Source organism: Mus caroli, unplaced genomic scaffold (assembly GCF_978045245.1).
Source record: "Mus caroli unplaced genomic scaffold, Mus_caroli_1 scaffold_15, whole genome shotgun sequence".
NCBI classification, from domain to species: Eukaryota; Metazoa; Chordata; class Mammalia; order Rodentia; family Muridae; genus Mus; species Mus caroli.
In genome coordinates, this window is record NW_028227270.1 from 63,834,504 (window position 1) to 63,854,160 (window position 19,657).

The following is a 19,657-nucleotide window of genomic DNA, read 5'->3' on the forward strand; positions in this document are numbered from 1 at the left end:
AGTATTGGAAATGTAATTGAGGAAAATATGTAATAAAAATATTAAAAAAAAAACATTGGGTAACAAATGCATCAACACACATCAGCTTGTTGGATTTACCAGCTGTGGTAAGAAAATGCTTCAAAGTGTTTTAGAAACAGGCTCAGCACTCTGAGACTGGGGAGATGGCTTGACAGTCGGGAGCACTGGCTGTTCTGGAATGGGAGCACTGGCTGCTCTGGAATGGTATTCCCTTCCCAGCATCCACATGGCGGCCCACAATCTTCTGTAACTCCAGCTCTAGATGATAAGTCTCTTCTTTCAGGCCTCCAGCAGATTGCATAGACCTGGTGCATAGACATACATGAGAGCAAAATGCTTCTATACATACATACATACATACATACATACATAAAATAGAAATAAATAAAATAGAAATAATTGAAATTTGAGTCAGTTTAAATTCAGTAGAAGGAATAGGATTCTTACACTGGGTTCACAAAATGGAATACATTTCAGACAAAATAGAGAAATATATTGTGATGTTTAACAGCTAAAAGCCCTGTCTAGGAGGTTTGCAACAGTGATGGTCTCAACTGTTTGAATCATTGCAGATCCCTCATACAGTTCGCCAAGTCTCCCAGATAGTACTACTAATGAATTAACACATTTAATTAATTAAATTGAATTGAATCTTAAAATATTTTTATTATTTTTTTATATGTATGAGTATTTAGCCTGCATGTCAGGCTGTGTACCAACTGCATACCTGGTGCTTTCAAAGGCCAGAGAAGGCTTCAGGTCCCCTGAATCTGGAGTTACGGATGTTTTTGTGCTATCATGTGGGTGCTGGGAACTGAATCCAGGTCCTCTGCAAGAGCAGCTGGTGCTCTGACCTGCTGAGCTGTCTCCACAGCTGCTAGAAATAGTATTTAAAACAACCACATAATAGCTTATCAGCAAAAAATAAAAATAAAAAAAATAAACCAATAAAAATAGGACCACTGTGATAACCAAGTCACTAGATGACATTGGGCAAAAGGAGACACAGATGTCAAAAGATTTGCCAATCAAGGACAAAGCACTCAACAGTCAGTGAGCCGCATGCATCCCGCACACTACAGCTGGGTGCTGACCTGCCAACAGTGATGGTCTCTATTGTTTGAATCATGGCTGCTTCCCCATACAGTTGACCAAGGCTCCCAGTTAGCATCTAACTTCCACAGATCCTTATATGGAGCGCCTGTGTGGAAAGAGTAACACCTGCCATCAGTGATACATTTAGCCTGAACCCTACAGAACAAGGGGAGGGACTTAGGTACTGACAAAATCTGTTTTCTTCTTCTGTTCCTTTTTTTCCAAATAACTTTTATTAATTCTTTGGGAACTTCATACAGTGTACTTGATTTTATTTATTTATTTATTTATTTATTTGGTTTTTTTTTTTTTTTTTTTTTGAGACAGGGTTTCTCTGTGTAGCCCTGAGAACTTCATACAGTGTACTTGATCTTATTTATTTATTTATTTGTTTGTTTGTTTGTTTGTTTTTTGAGACAGGGTTTCTCTGTGTAGCCCTGACTGTCCTGGAACTCACTCTGTAGACCAGGCTGGCCTCTAGCTCAGAAATCTGCCTGCCTCTGCCTCCCAAGTGCTGGGATTAAAGGCTTGTGCCACCACTGCCCAGCCTAACTTGATCATATTTAACCCTTACCACAATTGTGGATCTACCCCTACTTCCCTCCCCACCTAACTTTCTGTTCTCTCTCTCTCTCTCTCTCTCTCTCTCTCTCTCTCTCTCTCTCTCTCTCTCTCTCTCTCTCTTTCCCCCCACCCCCTTTAAATGCACCAGTTTGTGTTGGCCAATTACTTTCAGGTTTGGGACTGTCCTGGAATGTGGTCAGTATACCAGAGGGAGATCAGATCAGCAAACAAGTGACTCTCTTTCCCCAACAGCTATTAAATATCAATAGTTCTTCAGCAAGGAATGGGGCTTGGTGCCCGCCCTCTCCTTCATTTAAGTGAAACTACTTGCTGGACTGCATGTACATCTGGCTTGTGGGGTGGTGTGACTCTGAGACCAACTCAGGAAAAGTCCGATCCTTTGGGATGGCAGAAAGCCTGGTGCCTAGAGAAGAGGTTTTCTCCCTGAGGCAGAGAACTGGAACAAGTTTTCCCCCACAAGGGTTTCACTCCTCATAAATGCAGTTTTGACTTGAATTGTAGCTAATGGGTGCAAACACTGTCCTTGAATCCTGGCTGGGCCTTTTCACCTTTTAATTTAACATAGGAGGGCTTGCTCCTCAAAGAAGATTTCATCATCTATTTCTCTCTAAAAACATCTAGCACACATTCTTGCCTTTAGGGAACTTTTCAAACTTTTTAAAGGAATTTTTATAACACTATCTGTTCATTTAGCAATGAATTGTGTTTCAGGAAAAACGAATTGCTATTCCGTCATATCCTGAAGTATACTGTCAATCTTAGGAGGGTGTTTCAGAAGAGAACCCAGCCAAGACTCTGATTTTCTTGTTAGATTTCTTTGAGGCAGAACTTTAAAGTTGGCAGACACACGTGGGCACATGTGAGCACAGACATATGCTTCTTGTAACAAGTAGTGACTATGGTAGGTAAATACTTCACTGACCCCTAGACACAATACTGCCCTTGCATTTCTTTGAATGGCACAGCTAGAAACTTAATTGCTTATCCAGCTGTCATAATGTGTATCCTTGAGTGTCTGGGTGGAATTTTCTGTAGATGTCCATTGGTTCTCATTTGTGAGGTCATTTAACTACAGTGTTTCTGTGTTTAATTTTTGTCTGGATAACTTTTCTAATGGTAAAAATGAGACACGAAGAACACCAACTGCTCTTCCAGAGGTCCTGAGTTGAATCCCCAGTAACCACATGGTGGCTCACAACCATCTGTAATGGGATCTGATGCCCTCTTCTGGTGTGTCTGAAGACAGCAACAGTGTATTCATACACATAAAATAAATAAATAATTCTTTAAAAAAAAAGTGAGACATGAGAACAATTGCTGTGTTGAGATTCATTTTTGGCTTTAGAGCTAGTAGAGTTTGTTTTATGAAATTAGGTGTGCCAGGGTTTGATACATGCATATTCACAGCTGTAAAATCCTCTTGGAGGATTGTTCCCTTAGAGCCCTTTATCTCCTCTAACTAGTTTTGGTTTGAACTCTATTTTGTCAGTTATTAAAATGGCTATTACTTGCTCTTTAGTTCCATTTGCTTAGAATGCATTTCTCCCACATTTTATTCTAAGGTAGTGTCTTCCCTTGATAAGGTGTATTTCTTGAAAGCAACAAAAGATGGATTCTACTTTCTAATCCAAACTGAAGGTCTATGTCTTTTTCCTGGGGGAGTTGAAAGTATTAATGTTCAGAGTTAATTTAGAATTAACCGTGTATTAATTCTTGTCATCTTGACTATTATGTTTTCTTAGGCACCTTTCAATGAACTGCCTTGAGACTGCTTCTCTTTTCCTGTGGCCTCCTAGGTGTGCTTATCCTTTAGTCCAAAGTGTTCCTTTCAGTATCCTTTATAGGACTGGCTTAGTGGTCATGAATTCCTTTAATTTGTTTTTATTTCTTCTTTACTCATAAAAGCTAGTTTTGCAGGGTATGATATTCTAGATTGGCAGTCAAGATCTTTCCAAGTTCTGGCTTTAGAAGTTTTCACTTAAGGAAGGAGCATCAACCTACACACAAACCTTCAACCCAAAATGTGTCCTACCTACAATACGCATAGGGATAGAAATGGAGCAGAGATTGAGGGAACAACCAACCAATGACTGGCCCAACTCGAGACCCATCCTATGAGAGAGAGCCAACCCCTGATACTATTAATGATACTCTGCTATGCTTGCAGACAGGAGCCTAGCATAAATGTCTCCTGAGAGGATCTATCTGGCAGCAGATGGAAACAGATGCAGAGACTCACAGCCACATAGCAGGTAGAGATCATGGAAGAGTCATGGATAGAATAGAGTAGGCTGAAGACCTACAGAATCAACTAACCTGGACCCATGCGGGTTCACAGAGACTGAACCACCAACCAAAGAGCATGCAGGGGCTGAACCTAGGCCTTCTACACATTTGTAGCAGATTGTAGTTTGATCTTCATATGGGTCCCCTAACAATTGGAACTGGGGACTGTCTCTGACTCTGTTGCCTTCCATTGGGTTCCCATTCCCTACCTGGACTGCCTGGTTGGGCTTCAGTGGAAGAGGATCTCCTTAGCCCTGCTAGGACTAGATGTCCCAGGGTGGGGTGGTGCTCAAGGGGGGGGGGCTCCTCTTCTCTGAGTAGAAGGGGGGATAATAGAGGGAGGGACTTGTAAGAGCGAGACTAGGAGGAAAGAAGGGAGGAAGGTTGCAATTGGGATGTAAAGTGAATAAAGACAAATAGATTTATAGAAAAAATAGAAGTTTCTACTGTATAATCAGCTGTTAGAAAGGTGGGGCCATTAGAATATGTGATTTGCTCTCTCGCTCTCTCCCCCAGTTTTCAATAGTTTTTCTTTATTTTGTGTTTTTAGTGTTTTAACTATAATAAATAGTGCAGACTTTCTTTTCTGGTCCTGTCTGCTTGGTGTTCTGTAGGCCTCTGGATCTGTGTGTCTTTGGAGTTGTTTGCGCTTTTCTGAACATGTTTGTAACTGGTCTTTTGAATTCCACGTCTTCTCTTTCATTTAGGTCATTTTCCTTCGGACTATGAGAATGATCCTTTTGGGAGGCGGTATGTTGTCTCGACCTAGAGGTGAGCAGTGAGATAAACCATTTGGGGGAGGCTAGAGGGTGGGGTACAGGTAGGGAAGGGGGGCTGTCTCTAACAGGTCTCCATGAGACTGGGTCACTTGTGGCTAGTCAGCGGGAGCAGGTTCCTAGGGGCAGAGAGAAGTCACAGGCAGTGGAACTGGGGGGTGGGGGGGTACCTTGTGCAGTTCCAATGACGTCTGGCCATCGTGCGATGGTTTGGCTCGAGAGGGCTCTAGATGGTCTCTTGATTGAAGTGCAGACTCTCTACTTCACTTCAATTAGACTGCATTTGTTATCTCTCACTTCTGTCGACAGTAGATTCTAGATGCTCTCCAAACGCTGGTCTACTACTGTCTTCCTCTCTCAGCAAATAAAAGTTCCACTCTTCAGTTGCTTGGGGCTAAACTTTGAAATTATCTGACTCTTTCAATTTTTTCCCTTTATCCCCATGTCAGCAAATCCCCCATCTTTCAAACATGACCATAATCTGAGTCTTATCACTGGTGACCTGCCACTAGACTGGCCTGAGTCATCACACTCCCTCATGGGCCATCTGCCTCCACTCTACTCAGAGTAGGAACTAGAGTGTTACAGTATCTGCTCGAGCTCACTCAGGGGCCTTGTCTTACTCAGAGGATAATCCAAGTCCTTAGCAGGACCTGTGACCCGCATCTGTCCTCAACCTCATGTCTCTGGTCTCCTCTCACCATTCCACTATCCTTCCTCTCTCTTCTCCATACAGAGTCCTCCTTGCTGCGCCTGCCGTGCACATTCACACCTCAGACTTTCTGCACCCACTTTCCCTTCTACCCACAATGATCATTCCCAGGTAACCATCATCTCCTCTCTCAGGACTATGGCCAGGTGGCACCTGCCTCTTCCTTCTTCCTACCACTACTTGCTATATTCCCTCAGGCAGGCCAGGTGTCTGCACCCTTCACCACGCTATCCTCGCAACTCAAAGTCATGCTTGGAGTCCAGAATACAGAGTGCACACAGATAGAGGTGGGTAAATTAGTGTCCCGACACCTTACAAAACTGTTCCAATCGTGAGAAGACATGTAGGAAGATAATTAGACAGATATAAAGACAGGGTGGAGAGATGGAGGATAAACGGGTGGCTTGATGACAGATGGAAGCTGTGGGTAGATTGGAATCATCTGTCCTGCCCAATGTCTCTTCCCTAGGAAAAGCAGCAGCAAGTATTCATAGACAACCCAAGATAGAACACTCCCATGGAAGGTTAAAGGAAGCCTATAATCATTATGCATTCTGCATTTCTCATACATTAAGCACCAATGCCTTTCATTTGACGATATTAAAGCATGTTACAAAAAGAGCACTGTAATTACATGTAGTCCTACATCACCCTTGCATGTCAGGCAGCCTTGGGAGGCTTAATGGATTCAAGAGCTCACTTGCTCTTGACACATCTATATGATAAAAGAAAATCTGAGGTGAGCCCATGTGGCAGTCTGACATTTACATGGTGTCATCTGAGCCTCAGGAAATCTTTTATGGTGTGGCTTATTAGCATAAGAAAAAATTGAAATGACTTGTAGACTGTCTACCATCTCATGGCATCGTTGGACCAGCCAGTCACCTCAGCTGACCTCATCTGTTCTGTCTCCCTGGGCATTCCACAGTTGAATAGATTACTGAAGGAAGACTTTGAGGTAGAAACAGGGCTCATGCTTGCTGGTTAACCCAAAGAACATCTCTGAGGTCAAAGTGTGGCACACATGCTCTGTGCTGGTCACACTGGGTCAAGAAAAGTTCTCTTCATGAGACCAAACCCTGACAAACTTCCCAAGTGTTTTAGAGCATGGCTTTGGTGTTTAGTAATCTAATGGCAAGCCTCTTGGCACAATGACCTTCCCTTTAGATACTAATGACCTTCACCCCTCACCTCCTCAAAAAGTATCACACAGAAAAGCCTCTGGATTATAGCTTAAATGCTCAGCTCATCTGAGATTCCTACATGACTACTGACAAGTCTACAGTGAGATCTTAGGTCCAGCCTCTATGTCTGGATAGGAGAATTTGACTCCTAAAGCCATGGATAAGAGTATGACGCCCTAAGCTTACCTAGCTTGCAACTTCTCTACCACAGGGTGTGAGATATGAGAGAGAGGCTGATAGAGCCTCCTTAGTCATAGCCACAGATAGCTGTGCCTCCTCTTGTTATAGGAAATGGAAGTCCCAAAGTGTGCACTGCTGATCTGTGAGGCTCTGGGCACCAATTCCACGTCTTACATTGGACGATTGCTTGAATGAGAGTAGAGCGAAGTTCTTCCAAATGTTCCCGTGCTTCAGCAAGATGACTCTATCATCTTCATCATCTGGAAAGAGGCTCGGATGACCAGCGAGGCCATACCAAGAATCACATAATACAAGCCATACAAAGTAATAATGTTTTAAACCTAGAATTAGCTTGTTAACTTGTTGTGGTAGTTTGAATTTAAAAAGTCATATGTTTAAATGCTTAGTCACGGTGGAGAGATACTACGTGAGAGGGATTAGGACATGTGGCCTTGTTGGAATAGGTATGACCTTGATTGAGGAAGTGTGTCATTGGGGGTGGGCTTTGGGATTTCAAAAGCCCATGCCAGACCCAGGGTTTTTCTCTTTCTGCTGCCTTCAGAGTCAGATGTAGAACTCTCACATACTATGTCTGTCTGTGTGTCACCATGCCTCTGACCTCCCATGGATATAATAGACTAAACCTCTGAACTGTAAGCAATCCCCAGTTAAATGCTTTCATTTTTATGAGTTGCCATGGTCATGGTGCCTCTTCACAGCAATAGGACAGTTCCTATCACACTGGAGTAGTCCCACAATTCCAAAATGTTCAGCCAATACCATCCACATGACCAAAGTGAAATAATGGGGACCATGGAGAATAAAGAACCCTGAGTAGGAGGTGTGGAATTTCAGCTCAGGCTTGGTCACCATCTAGCCATTTCACTTCAGACAAGAATGTCATCTCCTTTGGAGACAGAAACCATTGTGTGATGTTACCTGGGGGAGATGTGAACCAATTATCAATTCTCCCCATAAATGTTAGAATGTAGTAATTCCAAGTGTAACATTGCACAGTGAACTTGTCAGGGTTAGTTACAATCACCTAGCTAACTCAGAGGCAGGTGCATCTCTGAGAAGCCCACCCAGCCTGAGCAACAGTTCATGAAAAGCTACATTGTTGGAGTTCTTGTTCTACCAAAGACAGCTTAGGAGGTTGGAGAGTCTTTTTCAGTTCAGTTGATGGGAACCACTGCTGGGCAGCTCAGCTGAGAAGGTGGGTTGAGTCTTTTAGGCAGTGGGCTGGTTTCTGTCTCTTTAGGGTAGCTTGCTTGGTCTGGGTGACTTTTTGGAGGCCTTACTATTTACATACTTCTAGGGGAGGGTGGGACCTAGTAAATCTGGTCAGTTTCAGGGACTTCCTAAAGCTATTGAGTTGTTTTCTTCCTGAGTTTAGCTTAGCAAGCAAGCTTTCCTACTGCTTGGACTGTTTCACCCCTTCCTGTGTCTAAAGGAGCTTTCCTCCAAGATGGAAGGTTTTATCTGGAAGGAAATTACTAGGCCACAATATTGGAAGGGAGAGAAGAGGGAGAAGGGAGAGGGATGCTAGAGAGAGGACTGAAGGAAGAGAAATCCAGCAAGTTTCCAGTAAACAGCTTTTCCTTTGTTTAGCAGACCTTATAATTTGCTAACGAGTATCTTACAAGACTTCAAAGGATGTCACGAGGCGTGTCTACCAAGCAGCTGTTTTTTCTTAAATGGAACAAAAGAAACTGCAAGAGAAACCTCAGACCACAGGGGCTTGAAGATTAGGAGTGAATGAGGTAACAGAAGATAGTGACTCTTGATACAACTCCTCATCATGCCAGTTCCATGAACTGCTTATGACAGGTCTATGGTGGTGTAGACAGCAGCTTTTCAGAGGCTCCATGTTGGGGCAAATCATGTGAAAGTGTGGGCACTCGGTGGGTTTAGTGACACAGTGAATAGAGTTTTTACAAACCCAAATGTTTGAGGAGGAGGAGGAGGAGGAGGAGGAGGAGGGAAGGTTGCTCTGACAATCATTTAGTATGGGCTGTATCAGTCTCTCTGATCAGATTTTTTTTTCTTTAAAACCACAAACAGGATGCAGAAGACTTGTGCTGAGACAAAAAAAAAAAAAAAATGTTTGGGTGCCAGAAACAGATCACTAAGAGAGTGTGTTTTGCATAACTTTGTCAAAGTAGGCGACCACTTTAAAACTTGCCATTTTCTAGTTTTAAATTCAGTCATGACAAGCAATACTTCCAGTGATTCTTTACAGCTATAAACACATGCTGAAAGTTGGCTTACCCATCCTTTTATATGCAGGCATTATGAGCGAAGAAAAGGGAAACCATTTTGCTACCATTTATATTATATAAATTATATTAAAATGATGCTTTTTTCTTATCAAGACAGATAGGTATAGTAAATCTCTAGAGAGCACCACAAACTAGAAAAAAAAAATACTCACTTTTAGAACTATAGTCAACATTCTCCATGATGTATCATGTACTGTTCAAACAACAAGCCTCAGTAAACTTGTAAATATCAAATAAAAATGAGGTTTTATTTATGTAAAAATCTTCACGGGGACATACTGAAAAGAAATCTAATTTCAGTCATAAATGAGTTTTAAAGATACTTTCTTGTAAGGCTTAGGAGATGGCTCAGCAGGTGAGAGTACTTGCCACCAAAGCTAATGACCTGAGTTTGATTCTGGTAACCTACATGGTAGACAAACAGAACTGACTCCTACAAGCTGTCTTCTGACCTTTGCATGCATGCCATGGTGTGTGTGTGTGTGTGTGTGTGTGTGTGTACGCAGACAAAGACACACAAGTAAATAAACAAACATTCTTCTACAGTCTCATATTCCAAGCTCATAATGGTACAACTATTTTTTGGCTATCTGAAGTTCTGGGAAATGGAGTTATGATACCTGGTAAGAGCCACCAATGGTGTTAGCATCAACCTGCCATGTTTATTTCCATTTGGGGACTCAAATGCAAGGCTAACTGCCTTGAAAATTGCTTTTCATTTCCTGGTGTTTATTCTTCTGTCTATGGGCCTCTCATTGCACTTCGCAGCACCGCCTAGAAATTCTAAAGACTTAACTTTGCTGGTTAGCAACCTGCCGTCTCGTTATGAGATGTGCACAATAGCACCATACGCAATTTTAACCGCAGATTCATTAAGCCGGTGCCATTCAGCAACACGTGCCATTCGCTGATCAAGACTCTGAAAGCAAGAGCGGGGCCAGACTGCTTTCTGACCTCTGGAGCATTTATCTCTGTGGAAGAGAAAGAGAACGAAATGACGTACAGACAGACGAATGAGTGGGAAATTGATTTCAGAGGCCGATAAGTGTCACTAGGGAAACAGCAGGTAATATGATAGAGGCTGCAGGAGGGGGGTCAGCTTAACTGTGCTATTTAGGTCAGTCCTTACTGAGGACATGTCATCCCAGCTAGACCCAAGGGACAGGAAGGAGCCACACTGTTCATTCCAGTCCCATAGAACAACAAGAGCAAAACAGGAGGGACTGGCATCGTGTTAGAGGAAAAGGGGTCAGTTGTGAGAAGTGATGAGGATGGGGAAGGAAGCAGAGGCTAGACCAGAAAAGGCATCATCACAGGCCATGGTGGGAAGCTATAAGTCTGGCTTCTGAGTCAAGGATCTTCACCAGAGTGAGGAACCCTGATTTACACAGGTGTCCCAGTGGGAGAGGGGAGGGCTGCTGGCTATCTATGTGGTCCTAGGTTGAACTCTATGCAAGGGCATCAGGCACAGGGGGTCAGTAGGGGCCAAGACCTACGACTTGCCTACACTGTAAGTTCTATATCCAATACAGGGATGACTACCTATACAAAAAAGAGGCTCTACTGTTTGATGAGACAAAATGGCTTCGGACTCACTATACAGCTCAGGATGGCCTTGAACTCCTGGTCCTCCTGCTTCCACCTCCCAAAAGCTGAGGTCACAGGCATGAGGTGCTGGAGTCTGAACTCTTGACAACTGAGTCCCGTGTCCCCAGCTCTTAAAAGAGATCTCTTTTTCATAGCACACAACATGCCAGGTGGAAGCAACCTCCAGAGCGAAGGCAAGGGTGTGTGTTGCCGCAACGTTTACAAGGATTAGTTGTTGTAGAGGGGAGAAGTGGGCGATTCTGGCCACATCCAGAGGTAGAGACGGCTGGTGGGTGAAATATCAAAGTGGGCCTTAGGCTTGAGGGGAGCAGTGTGGACCATGACTGAGCTAGGGAAACTGGGATTTTTCTTTGGGGGAAAGGGTGAAATATTTAGCTCAGGCTACAACAAACAAACCATGCATCATATTAGAAGCCAGAGTAGCACCTGTGTCCATTGAGGAAATTTACAGTTTCAGTAAACGTGATCCCAAAGCACGAAGCTGTACCTGCACTTTGGATCCTCCCATGATTCCCGACCCACTAGGAGATGGAGGTAAGGAAAAGATGGCAGTTAGGGCACTGGAGTTAGTTCAGCCTGGGATGCTTAGGTCAAGGAAGGTACAACCTCTCCAACATCCAGCCTTCCCCTCTTCTCTTCCCTGTGATGGTAGGAGCCTATGGAACCCTTTGTGGCGGGAGTAGTCATGCGTCTTAGGGTCTTCTCCTGCCACATACTCTGGATCTTCGCTGTTCTGCCCACTGACCTTCCCTACTAGACCCGGGAGCCAACTGTGACTGCATGAGTCCTGCTGATATCCCTGGGGGTCTCTGACTGACACAGCTCATACAAGATGGACCACTATAACTGTTGGTGTCTGTCACACCTCAACCCAGCTCCTATCTCTGTGGGCCAAGGTATCTTGTCCCTTATATAGGATGCTTGCTAAATTTCTACCCAGATGAAGTATAGAAAACCTTTGGTAACATAGGGGTTTCTGACTCCTGTCCCTGTGCAGGAAAATGAAGGAAGATTTACCTAGCTCCAGCCTCCTTCTGACTCTGTCTGACTATACCATTGAATTTACTTAGACATACTGTTACCACCTCTTTCCCAATGCCTAGGTGGGTGGCATAATGATTAAATGGGGGATAATTGCCTCTTGGGGGCTATAGTGGCTATTCCTGGTTGTCAACTTGACTATATCTGGAATGAACTGCAATCTAGAATTGGAGGGCTCACCTGTGATCCAGATCTTGAGGCTGGAAGACACAAGTTTCTGACCTGGATCTTGGCATGGAGATCTTGAGGCATAGTGGCCATGAAAAGCTTAGGCCTTAAACAAGGTAATACATGCCTTTAATCCCAGGAGATTAAGGCAAGGAGATCTAGGACAATCCAAGTCCCAGATCCACACCTTTAATCTGGGCCACACCTTCTGCTGGAGACCTACATAAGGACACTGGAAGAAGGAAGATTAGCTCTTCTGCGCCTACTTGAATTTACTTGCCAGCCGAAACAACTAGCCTCATGGGACTGAGCAGCTACTAGATTCTTGGACTTCCCATTCACAGATGACCATTGTTGGCGAGTTGGACTACAGACTGTAAGTCATCACAATAAATTCCCTCAATATACAGAGATATTCCATATGTTCTGTGACTCTAGCGAACCCTAATACAGGGGCCCTCAGAGCAAAATAGGCAAGCATACTCACCATCTTCTCAAGATTCACAGCGTAGCCCTGACTAGGGCTAGGAGAGTGAAGACAGTCACCCCGTGCTCTCTCTGTCCCCCATTCTGTCCCTCTTCTCACAAATGTCTTGGCACTAGATGAGGTAGGCTTCCAACTTGAATTCCTCCTACTCTGCATTTCTGGCCCGGGACAGCTAGCCTCACAACCCAGCCATCAGTACGGAGGGCAGCCTTCCATCTGCGTACTGGATCTACATACAGTGAAGGAATCAGCTTGCTACACCTGGGTGGTTGAGCAGTGACTAGCTATATTTTCATACAGAAACATCTCATGCTTGCAGCATGAGTCTGTGATCCATGAAGCCGTTGAGGCTGGAGACAACATCTGAGTCTGTGACATGTGTCTGAGTAACACTAGAGACTGGACAAGGACTTTAAGTCACGCCAGAAAGATCAGGACTACCTCAAGTATCACCTCCTGACCTAGGACAGCCCACTGTAAGTACACTAAATCATGAAGGCACCTCAGAGCCCACAGAAATGAGGTTGCATTTGAGACCGGAATGTGCAGAGAACTGGAGTCCAAGAGATAGCAAGTTTCCAGACAGACAATGCTCAGCTGAATCAAATGTTTCTGGAAGATCTGATTATAACAAGATCCCAACACAGATTCAGATCCTAACCCAGACAGACACTCACCCAGAGTGTGGAATTTTCCTAGAAAGACACTAGGGACTACTTTCTCCAGATCATAAATAAACTCAGTTGACCAAAGAGGACGCCTGGCAAAGAAAATTCACAAATGCACGCCACCATTTTCAAGGAAGACAGCGAATACTGTGCTCTTTGAGCCAAAATGAAACTCCAGCAGCTGACTGTAATAGGAAGTCCTGGCCACTGGAGAGTCCCCGTGGTTACTGAGAAGCATGTACGAGCACTCCAGGGGATCCGCCATCTCTTACTGAACATCACACAGACAGGGTGACTCTCTCTCTGCTTTGCCTATCATTTTCTGAACTCAACCTGGAAAACACTATCATTCTTGCAGGCACACACTGAAGTGCGAAGTCATGGTGAGCCAGACCTTTGCTGGACAGTACACATTATGTCTCAGGTGTGCTGGATGTGGTAGGGGTATCACCAGAGATAGACCCCCCCAATTCCAACAATGAAGCAAAATCCTGGAGTATAAAAGATGCCCACTTCCTTCTGCCTTACTCCACCTCCACCCTGAGCTCCTGGTACCCCCCCCCCCTCCCTTTTGACCTCAACTGCCATCTGTGATTGTGGTCATTGTGGATATTTTTATTCATGTCTCCCATTCCATCTAACCTGTTAAATCCAATTGAGATAGAGCCAAAGAGTTTGTCTCTGGGCTGTAGTCCATTCAGGGGAGCATGGTGAGAAGCAGAAATAGAAAAAGACGTCAAGTGTGCCTTTGAGGGCAACCCGAGAGAGAGCCAGCAGATCTGAAGGGAGATGAGGAAGTCACCTCTACTCTAGCTTCACCACGCTGTCCTGACACAGAGCCTTGGGGAGGGAGGGAGCAAGTGAGTAAGTTAGGTGACTCGTGGGAGCATATGCAAGCTGTGTACCCTCTCTGATGTCCCTCTGGACTATTATCTGGTGACCATGCCTTCCCTGTAGACCTGACATGGGGTTTATAATAAGATAGTATATGTATAATATTTAAGCCAAGGGCTAGTTTGTAGGAAAGGTTGAAAGAACTATTACTGAACAGCAGACTGGATGTTTTTTATTTTGAATTTTAGGGACTGGTGGGATGGCTTCACAATTCAGGGCACTTGCTGCTTCTCCACAGGACACCGGCTCAGTTCTCAACACCCAAGTAATACAAGCTCTGGCACACGCCTTAGATGCTAGAGCTCCTGGGGCCGAGGCAGGGAGATCTCTGTGAATTGGAGGCCAGCTTGCTCTACGTAATGAGTTCAGGTCAGCCAGAGCTACGTAGTAAGATCTTGTCTCAAAGATAAACGAATTGCTTAAGTAAAGCTTAGAATGTAAAAAGAATTTAAATTTTTAAAATTTGTATTTACTCATGGGGTGGGTGGGTGGGAGGAGCAGGTTTGTGAAAGTGCGAAGTCAGTTCCCTCCTTCTACCATGTGACTCCCAGGGACCCAACTCAGGTCAACAGGCTTGTAGGCGGGTGCCTTTACTAACGAAGCCATCGCTCCAGCCCAGGCTTTTTCCACTTGGAGTCTCCTATATATTTCCAACTTATGAAAAATCCCTAATTTCATGTTCATCATATTCAAAATCAGGCTCACAGTGCAAGACTAAGCAAGTCTACCAAACCACTTGTTTGTGCACATTCTTTCCTTGCAGCCCAGACCATTCCAGAAGAAAGCATGATCCCGCTAGAGCGTGTGGTAGAGTCTCTCCTTAATGCTAGTGATCCTCTAAGACTTGTGTCAGGTCCCATCTTCTGTTTGTCACGCACTGTGGAGCCCTCCTGCTGGGCATCTGAGATGGACACAGTAATGGGATCCACTCCCTCTCTGCAATGGTCCATAGATGACAGTGACTTCTGCTAGCTGATACTCACCTCAACTTGTGCACTGTGATAAAGCCAGTTGCCATATTAGAGATGCTGGCATTTTGTCTAGGCTCCACTCCACAGTTACCTGGCAATAGCCAGGTGTGTCCGACTAAAGCACAAGAGAAGCTGTGATAGCAGCTGAGATGACTCTGCAGCCAACAGCCAGGGAAGACTCACTGCATTCGGTCCGACCACCCATGAGGAACTAAATCTACCCACATCAGCTAGCAGAGGCAGGCCCTGCTTCCAATGGAACCTTTGGATGGAACCACACTCCCTTTGTTGACACCTGGTGCAGCCTTATAGGGGCCTCAAAACACAGGATACGGTTGAGCCTTGCTTGCTCTTGGGGTAACTCAGTGACTAAATAAATATTGCTTTAAACTAAAAGTGTTTTTGTTACACAGCCATAGATAACTAAAAGGGCCAACTTGGCACAGTCTCACTGGTATAAGTGTCGGGGTTAGAGTCAAACCATTGTCACCTTCACGCCAGAGGCCAGGTAATACCATCAGTGAGTGGGGAGTGGAAACAAAGTTCAGTGCTTTTGAATCTTCCATCTCAAGCACCGAAGAAGGTACTGGAGGCTGAGCAAAATGGGCCATCAACCTTGCTCCTGAGCTGGGTCAATGGCAGAGCCAGTCCTCTGGGAAAAGGAGGATTCCATGAGGTTGGTAATGACCTGGTGCCACCTAGTGAGAAGTGCTGGGTCAGCCAGCCTCCAACTTCTACAGAAGCAGGTTACAAGCCATACAAGGAGCGCTCAGATTGTACAACCCCCTCCCGAATCTCTAAGCGGCTAAGGTACACCTAGGGTCCCCAAGATCTGAAGACCTGGTTCAGTCCCAGAGCCCATGGGGTGGAAGTAGAGAATTGACTTTCAAAAGTCTTTGTCTCTGAGTTCCACGTTTCAGCGCACCAACAACCATTCACAAATAAACAGCGGCCGGGGGGGATTTAAAATACACACATAAATTGTTCTCTGTTTTTGTTAAGGATGAGGAGAAATTATATTGGAAAAATGAAAAGAAATTATATTGACTTACATAATCCCAGCTGGAGATTATCTCGGCTACTAATACTGATTTTTATTATTTTTCTGAGCAAAAACCTATTTGCATTAATGGAACAAAAACATTACCAGATGCGTAAAAGACTCAGCAGTTTAAATAGACCCCTCAGTGCAAACGACTCTCTCTCTCTCTCCTCTCTCTCTCTCTCTCTCTCTCTCTCTCTCTCTCTCTTTCTCTCTCTCTCAGTAAAGGCTCTTCCTAAAGAGCAGCCTCCATCTATTTCATATGCTAATTATAATTCTTAGTGTTATATTGTATCAATAAGGCGAGAGCAGGTTGTTAGAGAACAGAAACTATGTTTAAAAAAAATCCTCTCAGTGGGACAATAACACAATGACCACCTCTGTAAGGGCTCTTCCTAAAGAGAAGCCTCTATCTATTTCCTATGCTAATACATTGTATCAATAAAGCAAGAGCAGGTTGTTAGAGAACAGAAATTTATGTTCAAAAAAAAATTGCTGCAGACAAGTCTCAGTGGGATGCTAGCCACAATGAGTACCCCTGGTGCCATTCTTACACCTAATGTCATTTCTTCTTTAGAGAAATGGACGCTTCTAGGACCGGGAAGAGTGACAATATGAGCCTGGAGTATCTCATGGCAAAAGGAAGGGAGGGTGAAGGGGAAGAAAAGGAGGGGGAGGGGAGAAAAGGGAAGGGAGGAAAAGAGGAGAGAGGGCAAGAGGGAGAGAGAGCAAGAAGGAGGACTTTTCCCTCCCAATACTAAATCTAAAAAGCCATACTGATGAGTTCAAAGGGTACACAGAAGACAACTTCAACAGGCTCCTGGGGTGATCAAACTTGGAACTATGTGAGCCATAAGTAAAGCGCCATCAGACTATCAGATGAAATATACTCTATCCACAAATCTCTGTGGGTAAATACTTTGCTTGATACATTGGGAGGTGGCGACCTAAGTGCAGCCAGCGTGCAGTGTTGTTCTCCCGAAGAACATCTTATGGGAGAGGAGGGGGAGGAGTCACCTCAGGACAGAGAAGGGGCAGGACCACCTCAGCTGGAGCCATCAAGGCAGCGTGAGGAGTGAAAAGGTTGGCAATCTGTATGTACCTTTGACATCAAAACACTAAAAGGTCTAATTAAAAAAAAACAACAACCCTAAAGTAGAGAATGTGATTTTAAGATTAAAGTCAAGTAGATGCTGGTCAGGGATGGCCAAGGACAGATATAACCAGACACTTCCTACATATGTCTGAATTCCTGTAGGGAGGGTCATGTTGATAGGAAGAACCAAGGTGTTTCCTGAGGAGAGGAAACAACAGTAACCTCCCCAAAGGAGAGACAAAACTGAAGACAGAGACTTTAAACATTACACTGAGGGGCCGGAGCTGGCTCAGTGGTTAAAGGTACCTGCTATTCTTCCAGGGGACTGGAGTTTGGTTCCCAACATCCATGTCTAGCAGCTTACAGCTGTAACACCAGTTCTGAGGAATCCGACACCCTCTTCTGACGTCCAAGGGGATCTGCACACATGTAATATACCTACCTACCTACCTACACACATACACACACACATCAAAATAAAAAATGTGTGGTTGCCTGAACTCTGTGCTACAATCTAGGAACCGTAGGCTGTGTTCTGAAGATGGCTGCTTCCCTAGAGCATCCATGAAACCTGTTCCAAGGCCTCTTCAAGGTTTCACTTTCCTATCTTCAGACAATGGTATCAACCACTTCCATGATGATAAGTGGATCCCTCGCTGTTGTGGTGACTTCATTTGCACAAATCATTGATCCTCTCCTTATAATGGGGCTCAATGGTGACCCAGTGATATAGATTCTAATATCATCCCCTTCTACAGATGAGAAGTTAAGGCACAGTTGATATGCATAAACTCACATTTATACAGAAGCAGCAGAGGCTCTCTGGCTCAGGTTAATACTCATAGCCATCTTGCTTTAAAGACCCCTTCTGATGTCTCACAGGAAGTTATGAGGACTCGGCAGAACAGCTTGTTTTAAATGTGTGGCTGTACCTGCCGAAAGATCAATTGTAGATACTGTTTGTGTAGAAAAAAAGACAAATGTGCAACCCACAGAGAAAGAAAAGAAATGGTAAAAATAAACTTAAATCAAATAGATAATAAGGGAAAGATACATAGTCAAATTAGCGTGGTAGTTTGAATAGGAACTACCCTCAATGGACCCATCAGCTTGAATACACTGTGTCCAGTTTATGTAACTGTTTGGGAAGGACGAGGAGGTGTGGCCTTGTTGGAGGAGGTGTGTCACTGGGGGCAGGCTTTGAGGTTTCAAAAGCCTCTCACATTCCCAGTGCCCTTCTACCTCATGCTTATCAAGATGTGAGCTCAGAGCTTCTGCTCCAGCACTATGACGTGTGCCTACTTGCTGCTATGCTACCCATTATGACGGTCATGACCCTCTGAAACAGTTATCCCCCAATAAACTCTTTCTTCTGCAAGTTGCCTTGGTTATGGTGCTTTATCATAGCAATAGAAAAGCAGCTAAGACAACTGTGACAGGCTTGACTATGCTTTTTTTGAATGTGGAAACCTTTGGGATTTTGGATTAGGAATGCAGTTGGATGTGATGAGATGGTCTGCATGGGCCATTCTAGTAGGATCTTGGAAGACAGCAGTTCTGAGAGCAATGTAGATCAGAGAGATGCAGAGATGGACTAGAAGAGGTTTCAGAGGGAAAGAATATTAGCAACTGGGCTAGAGACCATACTTATGATATTTTGGCAAAGACTATTGTGGCTGCTTTCTGCTCTTGTCCTAAAAATTTGACTGACACTAAATTGAAAAGTATTGGGTTAATTTCCTGGGAAAACTCAAGAGAGTCTAACATTGACTCTGATTCATTATTAGTGATCACTCTTATGCAAGTACACAGTGAAAATTAAGAAGCTTTAACAAAATAAAAAAAGAAAGAAAGAAAGGAGCTGGATGCTGTTAGTGCACACCTTTAATCCCAGCACTTGGGAGGCAGAGGCAAGTGAATCTCTGAGTTCAAGGCCAGCCTGGTCTACAGAGCAAGCTCCAGGACAGTCAAATCTACACAGCCTTGAGCTGTCTTTAAAAAACAAAACAAACAAAACAACAATCACAAAAAACTCTTAAATCAATGTGAAGTACAAAATATGTTTTACAGAGTTTTATTAAAGGGAAAATTTGATATAGTATATAATTTGTCAATTTTTATTTCAACAAATCCCAGGTCATGTGTTGAGGTTTGGTCTATTGCTATGTATCGTAAAGCTAAGTGTGGACCCCCAAAGTCTGATTGTCTCAGAGATGGAGAGTCCACACGCAGACTCCAGTGACACTATGCGACCTTGATCCCAAGTTTTTTTCTGATTCATGAATAAAGATGCCCACAGCCAATAGCTGGGAAGAATTGAGAAAGGCAGGGCTTGTGGTTCCCAGGTTTGGAGAGGAGATCAGGACGGAAGAGAGAAGGTGAGGAAGAAGGAAGACATCATGGGTTAGAAGACAAGAGAGCATGGCCTTAAGGGCTGGCCAATTGGAGTTAAGAGCAGCCCAGACAATACATAGGAAGCAATAACTCGGGATTTTTCCATAGGAAATAGATTTTAATAACATAGAGGGTAGGTTTCTGCCCAACTATAGTGCTGATTAGGG